Below are 13448 nucleotides of genomic sequence, written 5' to 3' on the forward strand. Positions count from 1 at the left end.
AGGGCGTCCTAGATTAGGGGGTGTCCGGATGGCCGGACTATACCTTCAGCCGGACTCCTGGACTATGAAGATACGAGATTGAAGACTTCGTCCCGTGTTCGGGAGGGACTTTCCTTGGCGTGGACGGCAAGCTTGGTGATACGGGTATGCAAATCTCCTACCATTGTAACCGACTTTGTGTAACCCTAACCCTCTCTGGTGTCTATATAAACCAGAGGGTTTTAGTCCGTAGGACAACATACACAACAACAATCATACCATAGGCTAGCTTCTAGGGTTTAGCCTCTCTGATCTCGTGGTAGATCTACTCTTGTACTACCCATATCATCAATATTAATCAAGCAGGACGTAGGGTTTTACCTCCATCGAGAGGGCCCGAACCTGGGTAAAACTTCGTGTCCCTTACGTCCTGTTACCATCCATCCTAGACGCATAGTTCGGGACCCCCTACCTGAGATCCGCCGGTTTTGACACCGACACCAGTGAATTGACCTAATGAAATGAATGTAGTTTATATCTGATTGCTGTTGTTTATTCAAGGGAAAAGTCTCTTTGATTTTGGTCTTGATTCTAATTTTCCATCTTCTGCATGTATTGGAACGAACCATCCTACGATGTTTCTATTCAAATGTGTGTGTCGCCAGATTAAAATAATGATGAAATTCTGGTACTTATAATACTTATGATGAAATGTGTTTGACTCTTATTTTCACAGCATGCCGCTTGGATCCTTGTTGGGGTGGACGAGTTACCTCCTTCTTGGGAACCTATTGCCACGCCAAACTTCGGTAAGCTACATAAGCTTCTTGGCATCTTGAGCTTGTTTATTTGCCGAAGTAGTATATCATACTTGATAGCTCTTGGTCATTGCACATCTTGGCACACTGATGATATAATATTCTAGATCATTATGTATGTCTTATGAATAGAGTTCTTATTTGTTGCTTGTTTACTCTAGTTTTAGTGCCAAGATGAACTCCGAAATTATCATAGAATTAGGAAGAGGAGAAGTGAGGATGATGAAGATATGATGTCCTTTATTCTGCCTGTATTGCATCGAATGCGTAATAGAGGACCAGTCGAGAGAAAATAGCGACATAGCTCTATCATATATGGCAAGAAGCGTGTTGACGATATCCTTAGAGGGCATGTTAAGAATTGCCTCGTAGCTTATAGGATGGAGCCACGTATCTTTCGGGCTTTGGCATCTTATCTTAGAAGAGAAAATTTGATATCTGATACAAGAATTAAGGTGGAGGAGAAGTTAGCCTTTTTCCTGTACATGGTGTCTCACAACGCGTCTTATGAAGATCTCCAACTAGAATTTCAGCATAGTGGACAAATATTTCATGAGTACATCAATGAGTTCTTCAACATCGTCCCTGTCTTAGCTAGTCGATTTCTGAAGCCTCCGAACATTGATGAGCCACATCCAAAAATCTCCACCGACACAAGATTTTATCCTTACTTCCAGGTTTCCATTTTTAACGCTTCCACAATTCCTTTTCTTATCTAACTAAATAGTTCTTTATTGACCTGCAATATTTGCTTCCAAAACTATTTAAGAGCCATTGATGGGTCACATGTTCCTATAACCGCAACACCTGGGATTGCAGCTCCATTTCGGAATAGGAAGGGTACCTTGAGTCATAATATTATGGTTGCATGCGACTTCGATTTAAAATTCACTTTCATATCATGTGGCTAGGAGGGTTCAGCTACGGATGCGAGGGTTCTTCATTCTGCAATGAGCAAGGGATTTAAAGTACCTGAGGGAAAGTTTTACCTAGTTGACGGGGGTTATGCAAACACTCAGTCATTTCTCGCACCTTATCAGGGTGTCCGGTATCATTTGAAGGAATTTGGTCATAGACATCCTCGGCCACAAAACCACAAGGAATTGTTCAATAATCGGCATGCTGTTCTAGGGAACCATGTGGAAAGGTCCCTAGGAATTCTTAAAAAGCGCTTCCCAATTCTTCATGTCAGCACACTGCATTCAATCGAGAACCAAGTGAAACTTCCCGCAGCTGCCGCAGTTCTTCACAATATCATCAAAATGGAGGATGGTGATGAGACTTGGCTTGACAACCAGCCCGATAACATAGCACCAAATGCTTTTGTTGATCTCCCGAATGGCGACGAGAATAACTATGGGAACAACGACTTAGGGACACTCTAAGGGATGAAATCGCAATGCAAATGTGGGAAGCATACCATCCTGAATAGCCAACACGATGGTGTGTGTTTTTATGATATATATACATATACTAATTAATTAACTTCTCTTGTCTTCATCATCTAATAATGAGTGTGTGTTGAAATGCAGATATGTATCCAAAGGGGTCCCCAAAGTACAATCTCATGAAAGCAAGTGGGAAAAAAGCTTCACACGGTGCCAATAAGCCATCACCCAAAATTAAAAGGACACCTCCAAGAGGTATTTGGTCTACTTAATCTCCATTTCTCAGATCTTGCCAATTAAGTTCTATGCTTGCTGTTATGTTTGGTGAATGATAGCTTTCAATACTACATGTAGTGGTGCATTATAGCAGAAACAAGTCTATAACAGGAGTATATAGACTACTAGAGTATTATTTAGCTCACAGTTTTCCCAAAAGAAGTACTGCTCACTTATTATGCTTCATCAATGGTATGACACAATCACTAGTAGAGTATAAATTAGAGAATAAAGTAGCAGATGTAGGTCACACAACTCACTCTACTATAGATAATGAATAACTCACTCTTATCATGTTGTTGGAAGTTTTCACTAGTCCTCCTAAAGTTTATCACTATTTATTTTCAAATTGAATGATAGCAACTCCTCTTATCATGTTGAGCATTAAGTTTGAACGATGTAAATTTGTGTTGGTGTAGTTAAAAAGCCAAGAGCTCAATGGAACCCAGCTTTCGAAAAGGGCTTGGTTGAGATACTTCAGGAGCACAACACTCCGTACCAAAGGGGACAGAATGGTTGGTCAATTGAAGCATGGAATAGGATGGCTGATTTTTCATGAAAGATATGGCCACACTAATTTTACAAAGATATAGATTCAGGAAAAGAAGAAAGACTTGAAAGCTCAATACCAACTTATTAAGGATGCTCGCAAACAGAGCGTGTCAGCTGGAACTATCATACACACATGATAGATGCTGACGCGCATCTTTGGCAAAACTTGATGACTGTAAGTTCTAGTGTAGTGCATTTTTTCTTTGCAAAACTTGATGACTTGTATTCCATTATTTTGTAATCAATCTTGTTTTCGAGCAATCTAAGTTTGATAAATCATTTCTTTTATATATAGAGACGTGGCCAGAAATAGCTAAGTTCCAGAATAAGCCCTTTCCCCTCTACGATAAGCTTGGTGATCTATATGATGGTGAGTTACTAAGTTGAATGGATTTTCATTTCCTCTCTTTTTCTTGACCTTTATAATGAATTTTCATTGTTGTGTGGCCTTTAATGATAACTTGGGAGTTTGTGTAGGGCACATAGCAGAAGGTAACTTCAATTTCACATCAACTGAGGTTACACAAGTGAGTGATGGTGATCCCGAAGTTGAAAGAGAGAAGACCGCCTTCTCTTTTGACCTGAATCAATACAATGATGATTTACGCATGTATGATGATCCAAGAGATGCCGCCCCAAGTGATGGTCCAAGAGATACTGCCCCAAGTGATGGTCCCAGAGATGCTGGCCCAAGTGATGGTCCAAGAGGTGATGGTCCAAGAGGTGATGCCCCAAGTGATGGTTCAAGAGATGCTACACAAAGAGGTGGTGTTGCTGCTTCAAATAACAAGCATGTGAAGTAATCAAGGAAGGGTAAGAAGCGTGATGATCCTATGGTGGAAGTGATGGCACAATATGTGGAGATCAAATGGAAGCAAGCGGAGGAGGAGTCTGCTCTATTGGCCAGGGCAAAAAATGCCCAAGAATTCTCCATTAGCAAGTGCATTACTGTTTTGCACAAGATGGAAAGCATCCACCGCGATGAAAGAGCCACTGCCTACAAAGTGTTCAAAAGTGCTGAGAACCGTGAGATATTTCTTAATTCTGCCACTGAAGATGAAGAGAGTACAGCGGTGTTTCTTTGGAGTGAAATGGAAGAGTTGACTCAACGTATCTAAGGTAACAATCTTCTGCATCCCCTTCTTCTTTGTGCTACATGTCAAGAACTCAAGATTTAGAGCATGATGTAGTTATGGGGGGATCAAGATTCAGAGCTGTGTGACAATTCATAGCTACTTTTAATTGTTGTTGGCTGGCTTGTCGTCGAGTACTTATTAGATTGTCCTAGTAGTTACATGATGGAGTCAAGTCAAGTGGCGTTGTGTTTTGAACCATTTGTTTTTACCATGGAAATCGTTAGGTTTGTTAGTTCATCTTGGTTTGGTCTGTTATGCAACCTTTGCTCTGAATTGTGAACGCGGTCATATGCAAATCACTGTAGCCAACGACACTGAACTTGTTTGGCAATAAAGAAACAACGATGATGTTTCTAGCAAGTTTCCTTGTTTATCTATAGTAGTACTAGAAATCGTCTGTTCATCCATCCAGCCACTAGAAATCGTCTGATTATAAATACAGAGATCTTGTGGTATCTCACCGGCCACCAGGTGACCTGACTGGTCCATCCATCTTCGGCCCATCAAGTTGCATCTTGCGTGTCACATCAGATTCTTCTTGCTTTTGTGTTTATTACAATTTAATTTAATCTAAAAGTAGTTCTGTACCTCTTAATGTAGCTCTAACAAGGCCATGAAATAATTCATACTATTTCTTCATTGTAATTTTCCCTTTGCAAACAGTCTACAGCCTCTGAAGTTGAACAAATCTTGCCTTTGTTCTCTTTTTAATTTTGTATTTTGTGCTCTTAATATTCCTTGAAATATACCTGATTGTTGTTGTTTATGCAAGGGAAAAGTATCTTTGTTTGCTGAGACGAATTTTGGTATCCTCCAGGTCCTACTGAACCAGATTGAGAAGTGGAACAAGTAGAGGCAGAAGGAGACGTTTGCAAGGCCCCTCGAAATCATCAGTTTGAGAGTCTCCTCGGTTGCTTTTGTGTTTGCGCTACTGCTGACTTGTAGTTGGAATTTATGCTCCTGTCATGTACTCTCTTCCAACAATCATTGCGGAATATCAAGTGATGCTTTTCTCTATGTTGCATAAATAGATCAGCATGGTTATGTATTCTCACATGTATGCATGTCTTGCCTGGGACTTGTGAATGCCGAGAACCTATGAGACATTTTTGGTTCTAAGTCATGCTGATGTGAGAGAATATGATGTTGTTATGTGTATGTGATGATATATTGATTCCAAGTCAATAGAATTATGTTGTTCATGTGAAGAACTGTTGCAAGATTAGATTTTTAACTATTTTACACTATTTTAATTCAATATGGCAATCCCTTCCTATCAAACGTTGTTTTGTACAGAGGAGGATTTGAAGTATGTGTGGCTAGAGGGGGATTTGAGGTTTCAAGGGGATAGTGTGGAAGAGGGGGATTCACCAAATCCCCTGGAATCCTCTCCTCCCAAAACCTCCACAATCCCTTGCTGTCAAACAAGGCCTGAAGAGGAAAGGGTGATGCAGTAAAGCAGCATAAGTATTTTCCTTAGTTTTGGAGAACCAAGGTATCAATCCAGTAGGAGATCACGCTCAAGTCCCACGCGATAAATGGGTTACCAAGCCCTTCTCGATCACTTACGAGAGTGAGATCTGATAGATATGATAAGATAATATTTTTGGTATTTTTATGATAAAGATACAAACTAAAATAAAAGGCAAAAGAAATAACTAAGTACTAAAAGATTAATATGATGGAATATAGACCCGGGGGCCATAGGTTTCACTAGTGGCTTCTCTCAAGAGCATAAGTATTACGTTGAGTAAACGAATTACTGTCGAGCAATTGATAGAATTGAGCATAGTTATGAGAATATCTAGGTATGATCATGTATATAGGCATCATGTCCGAGACAAGTAGACCGACTCCTGCCTGCATCTACTACTATTACTCCACACATCGACTGCTATCCAGCATGCATCTATAGTATTAAGTTCAAGAGAACAGAGTAAGGCTTTAAGGAAGATGACATGATGTAGAGGGATAAACTCATGCAATATGATATAAACCCCATCTTTTTATCCTCGATGGCAACAATACAATACGTATCGGTTCCCTTTCTGTCACTGGGATCGAACACCGCAAGATTGAACCCAAAGCTACGCACTTCTCCATTGCAAGAAAGATCAATCTAGTAGGCCATACCAAACTGATAATTTGAAGAGACTTGCAAAGATAAATCGATCATACATAAAAGAATTTAGAAGAGAATCAAATATTGTTCATAGATAATCCGGATCATAAACCCACAATTCATCGGATCTCGACAAACACACCGCAAAAGAGAATTACGTCGAATAGATCTCCAAGAAAATCGAGGAGAACTTTGTATTGAGATCCAAAGAGATAGAAGAAGCCATCTAGATAATAACTATGGACCGGTAGGTCTGAATTAAACTACTCACACATCACCGGAGAGGCCATGGAGTCGATGTAGAGGCCCTCTGTGATCAATGCCCCCTCTGGCGGAGCTCCAGAAAAGGCCCCGAGATGGGATCTCTCGAGTACAGAAGGTTGCAGAGGTGGAATTATGTTTTCGTGGTGCTCCTGGATGTTTGGGGGTACGTGGATATATATATAGGCGGAAGAAGTATGTCGGTGGAGCAACGGAGAGCCCACGAGGGTGGAGGGCACGCCTACCCCCCTGCCCCCTGCCTTCCTCCCTAGTTTCTTGACGGCCAGTCCAAGTCTCCTGGATCACGTTTGTTGAGAAAATCACGTTCCCGAAGGTTTCATTCCGTTTGGACTCCATTTGATATTCCTTTTCTTCAAAACCTTAAAATAGGCAAAAAAAACAGCAATTTGGGCTGGGCCAACGATTAGTAGGTTAGTCCCAAAAATGATATAAAAGTGTAAAATAAAGCCCATTAACATCCAAAATAGAAAATATAATATCATGGAGCAATCAAAAATTATAGATACGTTGGAGACGTATCAAGCATCCCCAAGCTTAATTCCAGCTCGTCCTCGAGTAGGTAAATGCTAAAAGAAGAATTTTTGATGTGGAATGCTTTCTAACATATTTCTCAATGTAATTTTTCTTTATTGTGGCATGAATGTTCAGATCCATAAGATTCAAGATAAAAGTTTAATATTGACATAAAAATAATAATACTTCAAGCATACTAACTAAGCAATTATGTCTTCTCAAAATAACATGGCCAAAGAAAGTTATCCATACAAAATCATATAGTCTGGCTATGCTCTATGTTCACCACACAAAATATTTAAATCATGCACAACCCCGATGACAAGCCAAGCAATTGTTTCATACTTTTGATGTTCCCAAACTTTTTCAATCTTCACGCAATATATGAGCGTGAGCCATGGATATAGCACTATATGTGGAATAAAATGGTGGTTGTGGAGAAGACAAAAAAAGGAGAAGATAGTCTCACATCAACTAGGCGTATCAACGGGCTATGTAGATGCCCATCAATAGATATCAATGTGAGTGAGTAGGGATTGCCATGCAACGGATGCACTAGAGCTATAAGTGTATGAAAGCTCAACAAAAGAAACTAAGTGGGTGTGCATCCAACTTGCTTGCTCACGAAGACCTAGGGCAATTTTGAGGAAGCCCGTCATTGGAATATACAAGCCAAGTTCTATAATGAAAAATTCCCACTAGTATATGAAAGTGATATCATAGGAGACTCTCTATATGAAGAACATGGTGCTACTTTGAAGCACAAGTGTGGAAAAAGGATAGTAACATTGTCCCTTCTCTCTTATTCTCTCATTTTTTTTATTTGGTCCTTCTTTCTCTTTTTTTTCTTTAGCCTCCTTTTTTTCGTCTGGAGTCTCATCCCGACTTGTGGGGGAATCATAGTCTCCATCATCCTTTCCTCACTTCGGACAATGCTCTAATAATAATGATCATCACACTTTATTTACTTACAACTCAAGAATTACAACTCAATACTTAGAACAAAGTATGACTCTATGTGAATGCCTCCGGCGGTGTACCGGGATGTGCAATGATGCATGAGTGCCATGTATGAAAGAATTATGAACGGTGGCCTTGCCACAAATACGATGTCAACTACATGATCATGCAAGCAATATGAAAATGATGAAACGTGTCATAATAACGGAACGATGGAAAGTTGCATGGCAATATATCTCGGAATGGCTATGGAAATGCCATAATAGGTAGGTATGGTGACTGTTTTGAGGAAGGTATATGGTGGGTTTATGGTACCGACGAAAGTTGCGTGATACTAGAGAGGCTAGCAATGGTGGAAGGGCGAGAGTGCGTATAATCCATGGACTCAACATTAGTCATAAAGAACTCACATACTTATTGCAAAAATCTACAAGTTATCAAAGCAAATTATTACGCGCATGCTCCTAGGGGGATAGATTGGTAGGAAAAGACCATCGCTCCTCCCCGACCGCCACTCATAAGGAACACAATCAATAAATAAACCATGCTCCAACTTCATCACATAACGGTTCACCATACGTGCATGCTATGGGAATCACAAACTTCAACACAAGTATTTCTCAAATTCACAACTACTCAACTATCATGACTCTAATATCACCATCTTCATATCTCAAAACAATTATCAAGTATCAAACTTTTCATAGTATTCAACGCACTTATATGAAAGTTTTTATTAATGCAATGTTGTTCTAGAGGACTCTCAAAATAATATAAGTGAAGCATGAGATAACAATTGTTTCTATAAAACAAATCCACCACCATGCTCTAAAAGATATAAGTGAAGCACTAGAGCAAAAAACTATATAGCTCAAAAGATATAAGTGAAGCACCTAGAGTATTCTAATAAATTTCAATTCATGTGAGTCTCTCTCAAAAGGTGTGTAAAGCAAGGATGATTGTGGTAAACTAAAAAGCAAAGACTCAAATCATACAAGACGCTCCAAGAAAAACACATATCATGTGGTGAATAAAAATATAGCTCCAAGTAAAGTTACCGATAGACGAAGACGAAAGAGGGGATGCCTTCCGGGGCATCCCCAAGCTTAGGATTTTTGGTGTCCTTGAATTTTACCTTGGGGTGCCATGGGCATCCCCAAGCTTAGGCTCTTGACACTCTTTGTTCCATAATCCATCAAATCTTTACCCAAAACTTGAAAACTTCACAACGTAAAACTCAAAATAGAAAATCTCGTGAGCTCCGTTAGCGGAAGAAAACAAGACACCACTTCAAGGTACTGTAATGAACTCATTATTTATTTATATTGGTGTTAAACCTACTGTATTCCAACTTCTCTATGGTTTATAAACTCTTTTACTAGCCATAGATTCATCAAAATAAGCAAACAACACAAGAAAAACAGAATCTAACAAAAATAGAACAGTCTGTAGTAATCTGTAGCTAAGGCAAGTTCTTGAACCCCAAAAATTCTAAAATAAATTTCTGGACGTGAGGAATTTATCTATTAATCATCTTCAAAAATAATTAACTAAATATCACCTTCCAAATAAAAATGGCAGCAGTTCTCGTGAGTGCTAAAGTTTCTGTTTTCTACAGCAAGATCAAAAAGACTTTCCCCAAGTCTTCCCAACGGTTCTACTTGGCACAAACACTAATTAAACACAAAAAACACAACCAAAACAGAGGCTAGATAAATTATTTATTACTAAATAGGAGCAAAAGCAAGGAATAAAAATAAAATTGGGTTTCCGCCCAACAAGCGCTATCATTTAACGCCCCTAGCTAGGCATAAAAGCGAAGATAGATCTAGGTATTGCCATCTTTGGTAGGTAATTCTTCAATGAGACACTTATAATTCTTAGGAGTTTCTTCCTTTTTATTAATTATCAAACTCCTAGGCACAAAATCAAGAAAATCATTTGTAGCAAACGGTTCCTTAATGATAGCAAAAAGATTAGGATGAACACTTATTGATTTTAAATCCGCGGTTTCCTTACTAGAGGATTCACCCTTATTTTTAGGAACATAAACAAGCTTGGCAATTTTAGTAGGAGGATTTAGAGTATTTGTAACGGAAGAAAAAGCGGATCCCAAGTTGGTGATAATTCCCTCAAGTTTATCGATTCTAGTAGAATCTTGATCTATTCTTTCTTTAACTATGGGTTCCTTTTCCTTAAAAAAATTCAAAGTAACTCCCACTTTAGATCCATATTGGGTAATTTGGTTGTGGATCTTTTTATCCAAATTCTCAATCAACCCTACGGTAGCAACTTTATTCTCAATAATTTCAAGCCTTTGCATCACATGTTCCAAAGTTAACATAGTTCCATTAACCAAAAGAGGTGGTGGGCCAAACAAATTTATCATAGCATTATAAGAATCAAAAGTATGGCTACCCAAGAAATTTCCTCTGATAATGGTATCAAGAATATATCTATTCCAAGGAGTGATACCTACATAAAAATTGCGAAGAAGAACGGTAGTAGATTGCTTCTTAGTAGATTTATTTTGAGCATTGCAAATTTTGTACCAAGCATCTTTTAGATTTTCTCCCTCCCTTTGTTTAAAATTAAGAACTTCATTCTCGGGAGACAAAGGAGTAGATAAAGGACTAGCCATAATGACAAGGCAAGAAATCCAACACACAACTAAACAAGGAACGGGTAAACGAGGCAAATAGGGAAAGAGAAGGGGAACGGAAAGAGAGGGAGGGAGGAAGAGAGGGCGAATAAAAACGCAAGGGTGAAGTGGGGGAGAGGAAAACGAGAGGCAAATGGCAAATAATCTAATGCGAGGGATAAGAGTTTGTGATGGGTACTTGGTATATTTTGACTTGGTAATGGTGCCAGAAATGACTCGTTGTGGGAGTCAAATCTTGACTTGACTTGGCGCGAATCTCCCCGGCAACGGTGCCAGAAATCCTTCTTGCTACCTCTTGAGCACTGTGTTGGTTTTCCCTTGAAGTGGAAAGGGTGATGCAGCAAAGCAACGTAAGTATTTCCCTCAGTTTTTGAGAACCAAGGTATCAATCCAGTAGCAGATCACGCTCAAGTCCCACGCACCTACACAAACAAATAAGAACCTGGCAACCAACACGATAAAGGGGTTGCCAAGCCCTTCTCGGTCACTTACGATAGTGAGATCTGATAGATATGATAAGATAATATTTTTGGTATTTTATGATAAAGATGCAAAGTAAAATAAAAGGCAAAAGAAATAACTAAGTATTGGAAGATTAATATGATGGAAGATAGACCCGGGGGGCATAGGTTTCACTAGTGGCTTCTCTCAAGAGCATAAGTATTACGGTGGGTAAACGAATTACTCTCGAGCAATTGATAGAATTGAGCATAGTTATGAGAATATCTAGGTATGATCATATATATAGGCATCACGTCCGAGACAAGTACACCGACTCCTGCCTGCATCTACTACTATTACTCCACACATCGACCGCTATCAAGCATGCATCTAGAGTACTAAGTTCAAGAGAACAGAGTAACGCTTTAAGGAAGATGACATGATGTAGAGGGATAAACTCATGCAATATGATATAAACCCCATCTTTTTATCCTCGATGGCAACAATACAATTCGTATTGGTTACCTTTCTATCACTGGGATCGAACACCGCAAGATTGAACCCAAAGCTAAGCACTTCTCCAATTGCAAGAAAGATCAATCTAGTAGGCCAAACCAAACTGATAATTTGAAGAGACTTGCAAAGATAAACCAATCATACATAAAAGAATTCAAAGGAGAATCAAATATTGTTCATAGATAATCTGGATCATAAACCCACAATTCATCGGATCTCGAAAAACACACCGCAAAAGAAGATTACATCTAATAGATCTCCAAGAAAATCGAGGGGAACTTTGTATTGAGATCCAAAGAGAGAGAAGAAGCCATCTAGCTAATAACTATGGACCCGTAGGTCTGAAGTAAACTCCGTGATCAATGCCCCTCCGGTGGAGTTCCGGAAAAGGCCCCGAGATGGGATCTCTCGAGTACAGAAGGTTACGGCGGTGGAATTAGGTTTTTGTGGTGCTCCTGGATGTTTGGGGGGTACGTGGATATATATAGGAGGAAAAAGTACGTCGGTGGAGCAACAGAGGGCCCACGAGGGTGGAGGGCGCGCCCCTTCCTCCTGCCTTCCTCCCTTGTTTCTTTACGGCCGCTCCAAATCTCCTAGATCACGTTTGTTGAGAAAATCACGTTCCCGAAGGTTTCATTCCATTTGGACTCCGTTTGATATTCCGTTTCTTCGAAACCCTAAAATAGGCAAAATAAAAACAGCAATTTGGGCAGGGCCTCCGATTAGTAGGTTAGTCCCAAAAATGATATAAAAGTGTAAAATAAAGCCCATTAACATCCAAAATAGATAATATAATAGCATGGAGCAATCAAAAATTATAGATACATTGGAGACGTATCAACCACACATCTCCCGCACAGGCCGACGCGCTAGGAGGCCGCGCGCAGCAGCCTGCAGCCTCACCGCCGCCGACACATGGCGGGTAGTGATCCAAGCCGGAAGCGGTGATAGCAACGGCGGGAACTTGATCTGCTGGATGGGGACTACCTAGGGAAGCGGTAATGGCGACGACGGGAACTTGATCTGGTGGATTGAGACTCCCGCTGGCGCAGTCGATGCGAGGCCGGAGTTGACTGGCGGTGGCTGCTGCAGCGGAGCGCGGGGCATGGTGGAGGCCGCCAGGAGCGGCGGCTGCCACTATAGCCAGGGCAGGGCGGTGGTGGCGGTGGATGGCAGCTGCAGCGGCTGATTTAGCGGCCCGGCGAGTCCGGCGGGGACGCCCTGGGGCAGCGGCTGCTACGATGGAGCGCCGGGCGCAACAGAGACCGCCAGGAGCGACGGCTGCAACTGCAGCCAGGGCGGGGCGGTAGGCGCCAGCTGCAGCAGCCCGACGAGCGTGGCAGAGGCCGCTTGGTGCAGCGGCTGCCACGGCGGCGCAGCCGGGTGTGGCCCGTAGGACCCGGTCAAGAACAGGCGGATCTCCTGGACCACCTGGGTTAGGTCCCGCAGCGCCCCGGACACCTCCTCCGGGGTGAGGACGGCGGGAGCGGGTGCGATGGAGGATCCCAACATGGGAAGGAGGGGGGCGACGATCGTGGTGGTCGCTGGAGGCGACGAGGTGACCGTCAGCGGAATAGACAAGTTGGGAGGCGGTGAAGACTTGATCGAACCGAAGCTAGTTGATACCAAATTGTTATGGCGCTGCTAGAAGGAGGGCGCGAGAGGGCCGGCCGGGGGCCTTTTTCCCACGGCCGGGAAAGATGGAAGGGATTTCCTTCTTAATTCTTGCTTGATTAGATTGATACATCTCCTCTCTTTATATAGAGAGGTTTACTTGACCCCTAAGCAAACGACACTTATCTC

The 13448-nt window shown here is 41.3% G+C and overlaps 1 pseudogene; it reads left to right on the forward strand.

Moving 5' to 3' along the window:
- The first annotated feature begins 1177 nt into the window (after positions 1–1177).
- LOC123101643 (uncharacterized) lies at positions 1178–4131 on the forward strand (annotated as a pseudogene).
- Positions 4132–13448: the final 9317 nt, after the last annotated feature.

Source organism: Triticum aestivum, chromosome 5A (genome assembly GCF_018294505.1).
Source record: "Triticum aestivum cultivar Chinese Spring chromosome 5A, IWGSC CS RefSeq v2.1, whole genome shotgun sequence".
Lineage (NCBI taxonomy): Eukaryota > Viridiplantae > Streptophyta > Magnoliopsida > Poales > Poaceae > Triticum > Triticum aestivum.